The 12,021-nt window shown below is 55.7% G+C and overlaps 1 protein-coding gene across 1 annotated transcript in view; it reads right to left on the reverse strand.

Annotated features, from left to right (window-relative positions):
* The window catches only part of WNT10A (Wnt family member 10A), a 39,405-nt gene that overhangs the window by 9,068 nt on the left and 18,316 nt on the right, over positions 1 to 12,021 (reverse strand). The window lies entirely within an intron of this gene.

The raw sequence follows: 12,021 nt of genomic DNA on the forward strand, positions 1-12,021 counted from the left end.
TAAGGCTGTGCCCGAGAAGGGGGCAACACCAAGCTCCTGCGCCGCCTGCGTGCCACCACAAGCCCGCTCGGAGCTCTCTGAGTCCACAGGCCACCTGCATCCGCCCTGCCGCTTCCTGCTCTCAGCCCTGTGTCTGCCCACGTGGCCCGTGCCCAGCGCCGCCAGAGCCCTGCCATTCTGGGACTCGGCCAAGCGCCAGGAGCCGTGCTTGCTGCTGCACCCTTTCTGCTGTGTGCCCCGGGGGCCGAGACCGGGATGGCCTGGGCACTGCCCTACAGCATGCCGTGGGTCTGGGCAGCACCACAGGCCAGAGCCGGGCCCTGCCTCTGCTGGGCTGGGGGGCTGCATTTCGGGGGCACGCAAGGCTGGACTGAGCTGCTGCCAAAGGGACCCGAAGGCTGGGCCCCCTTCTGGAGCAGCTCCCCGTGGGAGCCCAGAGGTCTGCCTGGGTCATTCTCCTGTTCCATGAGGGCCTTTCCTGCTGCCCCCACTGGCTCGCCAGCCGCAGGGCGATGCTGGGACAGCCCGCTCATCTGAGAGGCGAGAGAAAGGCCCTGGGTTCAAAGATCTATTCCTCCTCCTGCTAGCACCCGGAGCCCGGCTGCAGCATGTTTGTGACACTCGCCACAATTTACTGGCTGGGCTGTAAAGACAGGGCCCTGTGGAGCTACGCACTAAGAACAGCCACCAAGGTCCATCTAGCCCAGGATCCTGTTTGCCAACAGGTGCCCCAGAGGGAGGGAACACAACAGGGAATCCTCACGTGCTCCCTCCCGTCAGCCACCTCCAGAGAAACAGAGGCCAGAGACACCATCCCTACTTGTCCTGGCTAATAGCCATCGATGGACCTAACCTCCAGGAATCTATCTAGCTCTTTTTGGAACCCTGTTAAAGTCCTAACCGTCACACCATCCCCTGGCGAGGAGTTCCACAGGTTGACTGTGCCCTAAGTGAAGGAAAACTTCCTTTTGTTTGTTTTAAACCTGCTGCCTGTTCATTTCATTTGGTGACCCCTAGTTCTTATTCTGGGAATAAGTAAATAACTTTTCCCTATTCACGTTTTCCACACCAGCCATGATTCTATAGACCTCTGTCCTACTCCCACCCCCACCCCCAGTCTCCTCTTTTCTAAGCTGAAAAGTCCCAGTCTTTTTAATCTCTCTTCATATGGGACCCGTTCCAAACCCCTCACCATTTTTGTTGCCCTTTTCTGAACCTTTTCCAAGGCCAAGAGATCTGATTTGTGATGAGGTGACCACATCTGTACACAGGATTCCAGATGTGGGCATCCCATGGATTTATACAGAGGCACTAAGATATTCTCTGTCTTATTCTCTGTCCCTCTTTTAATGATTCCGAACATTTGCTGTTTTGCCTGCCGCTGCACACGGAGTGGATGTTTGCAGAGGACTCTCCACAATGACACCAAGGTCTCTCTCTTGAGTAGTTGTAGCCTAATTAGTCCCCATCACATTGTAGGTAGAGCTGGGATTATTCTTTCCAATGAGCATTGCTTTGCATTTATCAACATTACATTTCATTTGCCATTTTGTTACCCAATCACTGAGTTTGGTGAGATCCTTTTGAAGCTCTTCACATTCTGCTTTGGTCTGAACTATTTTGAGCAGTTTGGTACCATCTGCAAATTTTGCCAATTCCCTGTTTACCCCTTTCTGCAGATCATTTATAAATAAGTTGACTAGGATGGGTCCCAGGACAGACAATGGGGACCCCACTACTTACCTCTCTCCACTCGGAAAACTGACCATTTATTCGTACCCTTTGTGTCCTGCCTTTGAACCAGTTCTCAGTCCTCAAAAGGACCTTCCCTCTTATCCCATCACCACTTACTTTACTTAAGAGCCTTTGGTGAGGGACCTTTGTGGTGGCGTATCAGGGTCCCCCCGCTTCCTGCACCCCGTAGTGGCATGAACAGACTCCACCGGCCAGTAGAACAGAGGGAGTTTATTGCTTCTCCAGGATACAGCACAGCACAGATGGAATCTGGTTCCAGGGCCTAGGATGCCTCAGCCCCCCTTGAGCTGGGGGAGACTGGGCCCCTAAATCCCAGCCCCTTGCTTAGGCTGCTTCCTCCATGATCCCAGACAGAAACTCCCAAAAATCCCTTCCAGCCCTGCCCCCAGCCAGGTGCTGGTCTCCGCCCTCCTCCCTCTGTCTCTCCCTGGGGGGCTGAGCCTGGGTGTCTGGGTTAATCCACATTTGGGAGAGTCAGTGAGAATCTCCCATCCCAGCGTAGGGGGACCCGGGTCACAGAGCAGACACCCCCCCCACTACGCCACAGCCTTGTCAAAGGCTTTCTGGAAATCTAAGTGCACTATATCTACAGGATCCCCCTTGTCCACCTGCTTGTTGAGCTCCTCGTAGAACTCTAGCGGATTAGTAAGGCAGGATTTCCCTTTACAGACACCATATTGGTTTTCCCCCAACAAATGATGTTCATCCATGTGTCTGACAATTTTATTCTTTACTATAGTTTCAACTAATTTGCCTGGCACTGACATTAGACTTACCGGCCAGTAATTGCCAGGATCACCTCTAGAGCCCTTTTTAAGTATAGGCATCACATTAGCTGTCTTCCAGTCATTAGGTACAGAAGCTGATTGAAAGGACAGGTTACAAACCACAGTTAATAATTCCACAATTTCCCACTGGAGTTCTTTCAGATCTCTCGGGTGGCTGCCATCTGGCCCCAGTGACTTGTCACTGTTCAGTTTATCAAATTGTTCCAAAACCTCCTCTAATGACACCTCAGTGTGAGACAATTCCTCAGACTTGTCACCTAAAAAGAATGGCTCAGGTTTGGGAATCTCCCCAATTCATTCAGCTTCTCTGCTAGGACTTTATCATCTTTGAGTGCTCTCTTTAGCATCTTCATCATTCAAGGGCCCCTTCCTGCTTCTGATGTACAAACCCAGGCTAAAACGACAGCCGAGTCCCAGACAAGAGCCCACAAGTGGTGGGAGAACAAGGAAACAGCCGGGCAGCAGTGGCTGCAGGATGCGGCTTGCTTTGCAGATGTTTGCTTTCTGCATCACCACTGCCCATGGCACAGAGGGGAAACTGAGGCACCCAGGCCGGATCAAGTGACTTGCCCAAGAAATCTGTGGCAGAACGGGGACCTAAGCCAGGGTTTCCCAAATCCCCGGCTGCTGCTCTAACCACTGGGCTTCCTTTCCCCTCCCTCTGCCTGCTTTGGAAAGCATTCGGCCTGGAAGCATCGTTCTGCCTTGGGTGGGTGAATCTTTTTTTTTTTCTTCCAAATTTCCCGCTCACCGTGTTGGGTTATTTCTGATGAAAAGCTGCCGGCGTCAGAGCGCGGAAGATTACCAGGCTGGAAGGCCCGTGGCAGCAGGGAACTGTTGACATTGTTCAATGATTCATTCCGACTAACCTAATTAACGTGTTTCATTCCGGAGGGGGAGGGGCTCCCTCCTGGTTCAGGCACACCCCTCAGGTCCTGGCTCCCGGAGCTGCAGCTCCCCCCCACCCAAGCAGGTGGGGTGAAGAATGCGGCTTTCCCACTGGGGCATCTCTCTGGGGCGGGCGCTCTGCTCCATCCTTTCGAAGGCAGTTTCTTGGGGCAGGGATCAGAGTTTGCCTCCACTCCGCGGCCCGAACTGGGTTATCGCTCCGACCTGCACCCCACACCTGGGGATGGGCAGCATGTGATCCAGGGCTCCCTGCAAGCTGGGCGCTTGGGCAGCCACCCTGGAGAGAGTCAGATGCTGCCCAGAGCACCCACAGCCACTCTCAGCTGGCAGCATGTGCTTCTACTGGTGGTGCACATCTGCACAAGCCTTGGTGCACAGAACAAAATTTATACCACACACAGATGGAAAAATAATTAGCGGCAACACTGGTGTGAATCCCCCTTTGGGGAGGTTAGTGTCCCAGTCTCACTCCTTCTGCCGCCCCTCCACTCGCCAGAGCCCAGAGGGCCCCTCCCTAGCTGGAGGAGCCCTTGCTGAACCACCCAGGGCTGCCAGTCAGCCCAAGCTGCACCAAGCTGTCCACCAGCCTGGACCAGCCCCCCACCCCAGCTCCAGGCTCAGGCTGCAGGGGAGAGCGGGAGCGAGGACGGAGCCTCGGGCGGAGCGTGGGCCTGGGGAGGCTGCTCCTCGGCTCCCCTGGCCCATGATGCCCACCCCCATGTCTGCGCTGCGCTGCACGGGTGCTAAGAACCAGCCGGGCCCCAGCAAAGGGTGGGTCTGGAAAACTGGAGCCTGGAGCAGGGAGGTGCCTTCCCCAAGGATTCCCCGAAGGGAGGCGAGAGATGGGAGCAAAGGGGGTCAAAAAGCTCGCCCTAGAGGACATCCAAGGCCTGGCCTTCGCCAGCTCCGCGCCCCCACAAGGCTGAAAGCTGAGGGAGGGGCACCTGCCCAGAACTGCCCCAGAGCCCCACCCACCACAGCCCCCTGCTCTGCCTGGGAGCGGGGGCAGGAGTTTTCCTCCTGGAGGCTCCTCCATTGGAGAGTCTGAGCCAAGCGGCCGGGAAGCTGCATTTTCCCATCCGTGTGTGGTGCCCCAGCCGGGCCTTTCCCCGCGTGGCTGCCGTATTTCGCATCCCTGCTGAAAAGCCTGACGCTTTTCCTTCTCACGGCTTTTCAGGCCTTGGGTTTTTCACCGCATCCGCCGAGCAGTATTGATCAGAATGGAAGGCTTGGAATTTAATGTGGATAAGTGTAAAGTAATGCACATCGGGAAAAATAACCCCAACTATACGGACAGTATGATGGGGGTGTGACGGCGTGTTGGGGGTTCCCCGTCTCCTGCACCCCGAAATGGCACAAACAGACTGCACCAGCCAGTGGAATTGAGGGTGGTTTATTGCTCCTCCAGCACAGCGCAGCACAGATGGAATCTGGTCACAGGAACTGGGCTAGGATGCCTCAGGCCCCCTTGAGATGGGGGAGACTGGGCCCCTAAACTCCAGCCCCTTCTCCTAGGCTCTCCTCCATGCCCTCCGACAGCCCGCAACCAACTCCCTCACTTCCAGCCCTGCCCCCCAGCCAAGGCAGCATTCCACCTTCCTTTGTTCCTCTCCATGGGGGGTGTCTGGCCACTGGTTTGCATAGTGACTCATCCTGTTTTGCTGGGTCGTGGTACCCACAGCAGCCAGTGGGGGATCCCCCAGAGCCAGCAGCATAGAAACCAGCCAGGTACCCCCACTACGTCACAGGGGGCTAATTTGGCTACGACAAATCAGGAAAGATCTTGGAGTTATCGTGGACAGTTCTCTGAAAACTTCCACACAGAGCGCAGCGGCGGTCAAAAAGGCAAATAGGATGCTAGGAATTATTAAGAAAGGGATAGAAAATAAGACCCAGAATATCTTACTGCCCCTGGATAAAACTATGGTTCGCCCACATCTTGAATACTGTGTACAGATGTGGTCTCCTCACCTCAAAAAAGATATTTTGGCCTTGGAAAGGGTTCAGAAAAGGGCAACTAAAATGATTAGGGGTTTGGAACGGGTCCCATATGAGGAGAGGTTAAAACGACTGGGACTGAGGGGGGATATGATAGAGGTCTATAAAATCATGAGTGGTGTGGAGAGGGCCAGTAAAGAAAAGTTATTTATTAGTTCCCATAATAGAAGAACTAGAGGACACCAAATGAAATTAATGGGGAGCAGGTTTAAAACTAATAAAAGAAAGTTCTTCACACAGCGCGTAGTCAACCTGTGGAACTCCTTGCCAGAGGAGGCTGTGAAGGCTAGGACTATAATAGAGTTTAAAGAGAAGCTAGATAATTTCATGGAGGTTAGGTCCATAAAAGGCTATTAGCCAGGGGATAAAATGGTGTCCTTGGCCTCTGTGTGTCAGAGGCTGGAGAGGGATGGCAGGAGACAAATCGCTTGATCATTGTCTTCGGTCCACCCTCTCTGGGGCATCTGGTGCTGGCCACTGTTGGCAGACAGGATACTGGGCTAGATGGACCTTTGGTCTGACCCAGTACGGCCGTTCTTATGTTCTTATGTTCTTGGGGGGGAGGTGCCTGTGATGTAGCGGGGGGGGAGGGGGGTGCTATACACTCTGGCTGGGCACCCACTGGTCGCTATGCTTGGTCTGTGGGTGACCCCTACTGGCCTGCAGCTGTAAGCACGGCCCGGGGGGTCGCCCTGAAGCCCCTCATGTCAGGTAGACCATGGCCCAGCCAGTTCTCACCTGAGCAGGGAAAGGGTCTGAACAAAGGGAGGGGGTGGCTTGGGGAAGGGGCAGTCTCGGCTGGGAAACATGAAGGGAACAGACTAAGCAGAGTGCTGGGGGTTGAGGGGCCAGTGGACCCCCTACCCCAAGGGGTCTGAGGCACCCTGGCCCTGACTCCTGTATCCACATCCCATCTATGCTGGGCTGTATCCCGGAGACGCAATAACCCCCTGTTCTACTGGCTGGCAGAGTCTCATCTTGCTGCAGATGGGGTGCAGGGTCGGGGGGGACCCGACGCACCGTCACAGTGTCAAATATCGGGGGGGGGGGTCAAAACATGTTTTTCACTGGAAACCATTGGAGCAGCTCCGGTGTGGGTCTGGGACCGGGGGAGCGAGCGTGTTTCCACCTGCAGGAGCCTGGCTCTCTGGCTGCGCACACGGCAGGCCTGTCCGAGGGGGAGCCGTGTGAGCCTGGAACTGTAAAACCGGGGAGCCGTCCTGACTAACAAAACCACAAATAGCGTCGTGGGCCCAGCCCGCTCCGCAGAGGCACTGGGGCAGAGAGTCCCTTGTGGGGCGCAGACCGGAGAAGCCGCAATGCAGCCCGCCTGATTTCCAGCCCTGGCCGTGTGGCTGCAGGTGAAACGTCTCTGCCTCCCCCACCCCGCTTAGATTGCGGGCGCAAGCGTGAAATGTCCCCCGGTGCATTTATGGTGCACTTAGCCAGCTTCCCAAAGCCTCAGGTCGCTTCAATGATTCATTGCCCTCTGCCGAGCAAGCAGCTGTGATCTTATTAGCGGGGGAAGGAGATGCACCACGAACGCCGCGCGGCCGGCTCGTGCATTCATTTTTAAAAGGCACTGGTGTCACATTAACGAGATGCTGCGTGAAAGCAATCAGGACTCGTCCCCTCCCCTCCCTCCTTCCCAGCTCTAGACTAACCCTTGGCCGAGGATGCTGGACAAAGCGCCGTCATCCGTACTGGAAAACTAACTCTAGTGCATCCAAGCTTCCTTCTACCCCTGATAATCCAGGCCAATCGAGGACACTTTCCCCAGCGCTCACGTACTTCTTAGCCCCAAAGCCTACTTTTCCGCCAAACCCTCCTCTTCTAACCCCCCGGCTTCAGAGGAGGGGTCCCGGTGGAGTTTGTCACTGGGGATGAGGTCCGGTGTCTCTCCCTCCCCCCCGTTCGCACAAACAGGGGGCCCAGTTTTGCTCAAACTCTCCAGGAAGAGTCTCGCATGGACGAGGCACAAAGCCGAACAGCCGTGGCTCAAAGGAGAAAGTTTGGAAAGTTCTGAGCACAGAATGGGAACTCCTGGGCAAGTCAGGCCAGCGGGTCGCTAAGCCCTGCTGTTGTGCTGAGACCACGGATCCGTGGGAAGCACGGTTGGCCGTGCCACGTTCCACCACAGCCCCGGGGGTCAGAGGCCGGGAGCAGCACGGCTGCAGGCCACGGCCACAAAACCTTCTTCCTGGTGGCGCACAAGAGCCTGACACACTGCGGCGTGTTTAGGGAAGGGTTGGGGTTACACCGCAGGAGGCCCCGCATCGGGTCACCAGAGCCCTCCTGGGATGACACGGCCGTTACAGCAGAAGCCTGTGCAGACACTAGTGGAAAGGCCACGGGAAAGCTGCCTTCTCCAGTGGGTCCCCCAGCCCTGTAGCCTGACTTCCGGCAGTGGCTGGTGCTGGGTGCTTGGGAGGGAAAGAACAGAACCGGGCACCCATAGAGCGATCCACCTACACACCTAGCGACTGACAGTTAGGGGTGCCCAGAGTATGGGTTGCACCCCCGGTTCTTGTGTTACGTGAAGAGGTAAATTACACCTGGTTCACTCTCTCCACGCTGGTCGTGATTTTACACACCTGTGAACATAAGAACATAACATAAGAACGGCCGTACTGGGTCAGACCAAAGGTCCATCTAGCCCAGTATCCTGTCTGCCGACAGTGGCCAGCACCAGGTGCCCCAGAAAGGGTGGACCGAAGACAATGATCAAGCGATTTGTCTCCTGCCATCCCGCTCCAGCCTCTGACAAACAGAGGCCAAGGACACCATTTTATCCCCTGGCTAATAGCCTTTTATGGACCTAACCTCCATGGATTTTTCCAGCTTCTCTTTAAACTCTATTATAGTCCTACCCTTCACAGCCTCCTCTGGCAAGGAGTTCCACAGGTTGACAACACGCTGTGTGAAGAAGAACTTTCTTTTATTAGTTTTAAACCTGCTACCCATTAATTTCATTTGGTGTCCTCTAGTTCTTCTATTATGGGAACTAATAAATAACTTTTCTTTATCAGCCCTCTCCACACCACTCATGATTTCATAGACCTCTATCATATCTCCCCTCAGTCTCCTCTTTTCCAAACTGAAAAGCCCCAGTCGCTTTAACCTCTCCTCATACGGGACCCGTTCCAAACCCCTAATCATTTTAGTTGCCCTTTTCTGAACCCTTTCCAAGGCCAAAATATCTTTTTTGAGGTGAGGAGACCACATCTGTACACAGTATTCAAGATGTGGGTGTACCATAGTTTTATCCAGGGGCAGTAAGATATTCTGGGTCTTATTTTCTATCCCTTTCTTAATAATTCCTAGCATCCTATTTGCCTTTTTGACCGCCGCTGCACACTGTGTGGAAGTTTTCAGAGAACTGTCCACGATAACTCCAAGATCTTTCCTGATTTGTCGTAGCCAAATTAGCCCCCATCATACTGTCCGTATAGTTGGGGTTATTTTTCCCGATGTGCACTACTTTACACTTATCCACATTAAATTTCATTTGCCATTTCGTTGCCCAGTCACTCAGTTTGGTGAGATCTTCTTGGAGTCCCTCACAGTCTGCTTCTGTCTTGAAACCCGTAGTTACCTCTTTCCTAGGCTGAACAGCCCCAGTCTTTCCAACCTCTCCTCCTATGGAAGAGGTGCCACGCCCCTGCTCGTCCCCGCTGCCCCTCTGTGTCTCTTCCAAGTCCGGGATCTTTGTTACACGAGGCAACCAGTCCGGCTGGGCCCTGAATTTCCATGGAGGCTTTATGGGATTTCTGTCCTCCCCCCCGGCTCTTCCCACAGGGTTCCCGGCGTTCTCTTTGCCACGGCGCAGGGCGTGGATGTTTGCGCTGGCTCCCATCTCTGTCTGGAGGGCTCCCAGCTAACTGGACCCTGCCACCGTGCACGGAGAGCTGAGATGATGGTTTGCAAGGGGCATGACTTGAACCTGATTGTGACGTCGGGGGGGGGGGGGTTGTCCACTCTTGCTGTCCTGTGTTCACACTGTTGTGGTATTCACGGGTTGCTTTGCTGTGCTGTGTGTGACTCCTACTGGCCTGCGCTGCTCTGCAGTGCCTCTGTGCATGTGTGTGTGTGCCTCAGTTTCCCTGGGCACTGCAGCACTATCTGCACAAAGAGGGGGAGGCCGGGCATGACTCACTGGGGAAGTCTCTCACTTCCTGAGGCCCAGGTGACAGCAAGTAACACCTTGGGCCTGGAAGCAGGACAAAGCAGGAGGCAGGACTGATGGGGGGCTGGGAGCAGGAGTTAGTTTTTCTGCTGGCTGGAGGGAGAAAGGAGCCTTGCTAGCTTGGGGGGCTGGCAGGGGAGCTAGAGCTCAGGCTCTGGGCCCCCCTTTCGCCAAGATGGGCCACGCTGATGGCTTCTGGTTCCTGTCACAAGACGTCTGAACTACGCTGTGTCCCTTCCGCTCTACCTGCCGGCTCAGAGCCCCTGGATGGGCGTGCAGGGCCCGGGGACCTCCCCATGCCCCGTGACACTGATCAACACTGAATTCCACTTGCCGTGTTGGTGCTCAGTCGCCCAGTGGTTTGAGATCCTTGGGGAACCCTTGGCACTCAGGTTTGGACTTAACTATCCCCTGTGCTCCTGTGTCCCCTGCAAACTGCCCCCTCCCTGTTTGCCCCCTCTACCAGATCACTTACGAAGTGGTTGAATAGCAGCAGCCCCCGTACAGATCCCTGAGAAGTCTCACTGGTACCACCTCCCATGGGAAAGCTGGCCGGTTACGCCTACCTTTGCCGCCTGTCTTCTAACCAGTTACCCAGGCACAAGAGGGCCTTCCCTCTCGTCCCAGGGCAGCTTCCTTTGCTCCCCGGCCGGAGGTGAGGGACGTGGTCAAAGCCTTTCTGAGCATCCAAGCACATTGTACCCACTGGATCCCCCTGGGCCACATGCTTCTTGACACCGTCAAAGAATTCCAGCAGATTGGCGAGGCCTGATTCTTTTGGCAAAAGCTGTATTGGGTCTTCCCCAGTGTGTGGTGTTCATCGGCAGTTCTGTTCATTCCTATTGCTTCAGCCCATTTGCCTGGTACTGACGTTAGGGCCCCTGGCCTGTAACTGCCGAGATCACCGTGGGAGCCTTCTTAAAAACTCTGCACCCCGTTAGCTACCCTGCTGACCTCTGGCAGAGGCAGGTTTCAGCCACAGGCTGCACACCCCGGTGAGTGGCTCTGCTCGTTCAGATCTGAGTTCCTGTTTAGCGTATCAGCTTTTCTCCAAGACCCCTCCGTCCGGACAGCTCCTCAGATCTGCCCCCAACCAGAAACTCTCTCTCCTGTGCTCTGCAGGGAAGAGCAATGCAAAGAATTCCTTTAGCTTCTCCACAACAGCCTGCTCTTTCCTGAGCATCCGTTAGCGCCTCCATCCTCCAGCGGCCTGGCTCACTGTTCGGCCAGAATCCTGCTTCTGCTGAACGTCTGAAAAAGATCCCTCCCCTCGCTCGTTTGCATTAAACGGAGCCAATTATAGTTGCCTTCCCCTTGAATGTGGAAGCAGTCTGGAGAGACTACAACTCCCAGGATGCAATGTGGCCTGTTTCGAGGGTGTTGCATGATGGAGCCTAGACACCCAGCTGGTGTCTGGACACCCTGGTGGTGCAGGCCAAGTGGAGTTGCAGTCACCTCTCCCTTGGAAAGGGCTGTGGGGCTTTCTGGGCCCAGATCAGAACCAGCCAGAACCTGCGGCCGACCCAGCCAGTCCTCTGAGGCTGGCGATATTTTCTCGGTGGTTTCCCATCACCTTTCCTGCGACCAGGTCTCTGCGCTTTGGGACCAGGCTGGGAACGGCTGGTCAATGGATTCCCACCTCCCTCCCCAGGATTTCTGGGCTGGTCAGGAGGCACATGGGAAGTTCCCAGGAGTTGAGGTGCTCAACTAAGCTCCAGACCCTGCCCGGCCGATGGTTCTCCAGGAGCTGCCCTGCTTCGGGAGTTCTGCCCAGAGAGGCCGAGCGGGTGCCCAGGGCCTCCGAGGACTGGGGAGACAGCCAGTTGCAACATGTTTCCTGTTCTCTCTCCTCCTCCCTCCCCCTCCCCCTTTTCCTAATTAAACTGCGGGTGAACCGACCAGGCCGTGGCAAGGTGCCAGACCCGAAATTCCTCCGTGCAGATCGGAACTTGCCTCCTCGCACCTTCCGAACACGCTGCTCGGGGAACGCAGGTGCTCTGTGCCGGCCTGGGACTGGAGCGACCGCCCAGGGCTGCTTGCTGCTTCTCAGTGTGGTCCATGCCCAGCTCCACAAGCACACGTAGGCTCCTAACTCCCATGGGCTTCAGTCCTAGGAGGAGCCTAAATACCTTTGTGGAGCCAGGCCCTAGTGGCCAGGGCGCTGCAGTGGGGCTCCAGAGACGCCCAACCACCACTTCTCCCCTCTGTCTGCCCTATTTGGATTTTGCTCTGGAACCTGGTGTCGTGGGCTTGTGCAGCACCAGCACCCCGGGCCCCGATCCCAGTGGGGGCCTCACGTGCCAGCGCAGTGCCAGGTTTGCCCACGCTGTCTCCAGCACTGGCCGGGCATGCCCGAGCGCAGCCGCCTGCACCCGACACCCGCCC

The sequence above is a fragment of the Pelodiscus sinensis genome, chromosome 7, assembly GCF_049634645.1.
Source record: "Pelodiscus sinensis isolate JC-2024 chromosome 7, ASM4963464v1, whole genome shotgun sequence".
Taxonomy (NCBI): domain Eukaryota; kingdom Metazoa; phylum Chordata; order Testudines; family Trionychidae; genus Pelodiscus; species Pelodiscus sinensis.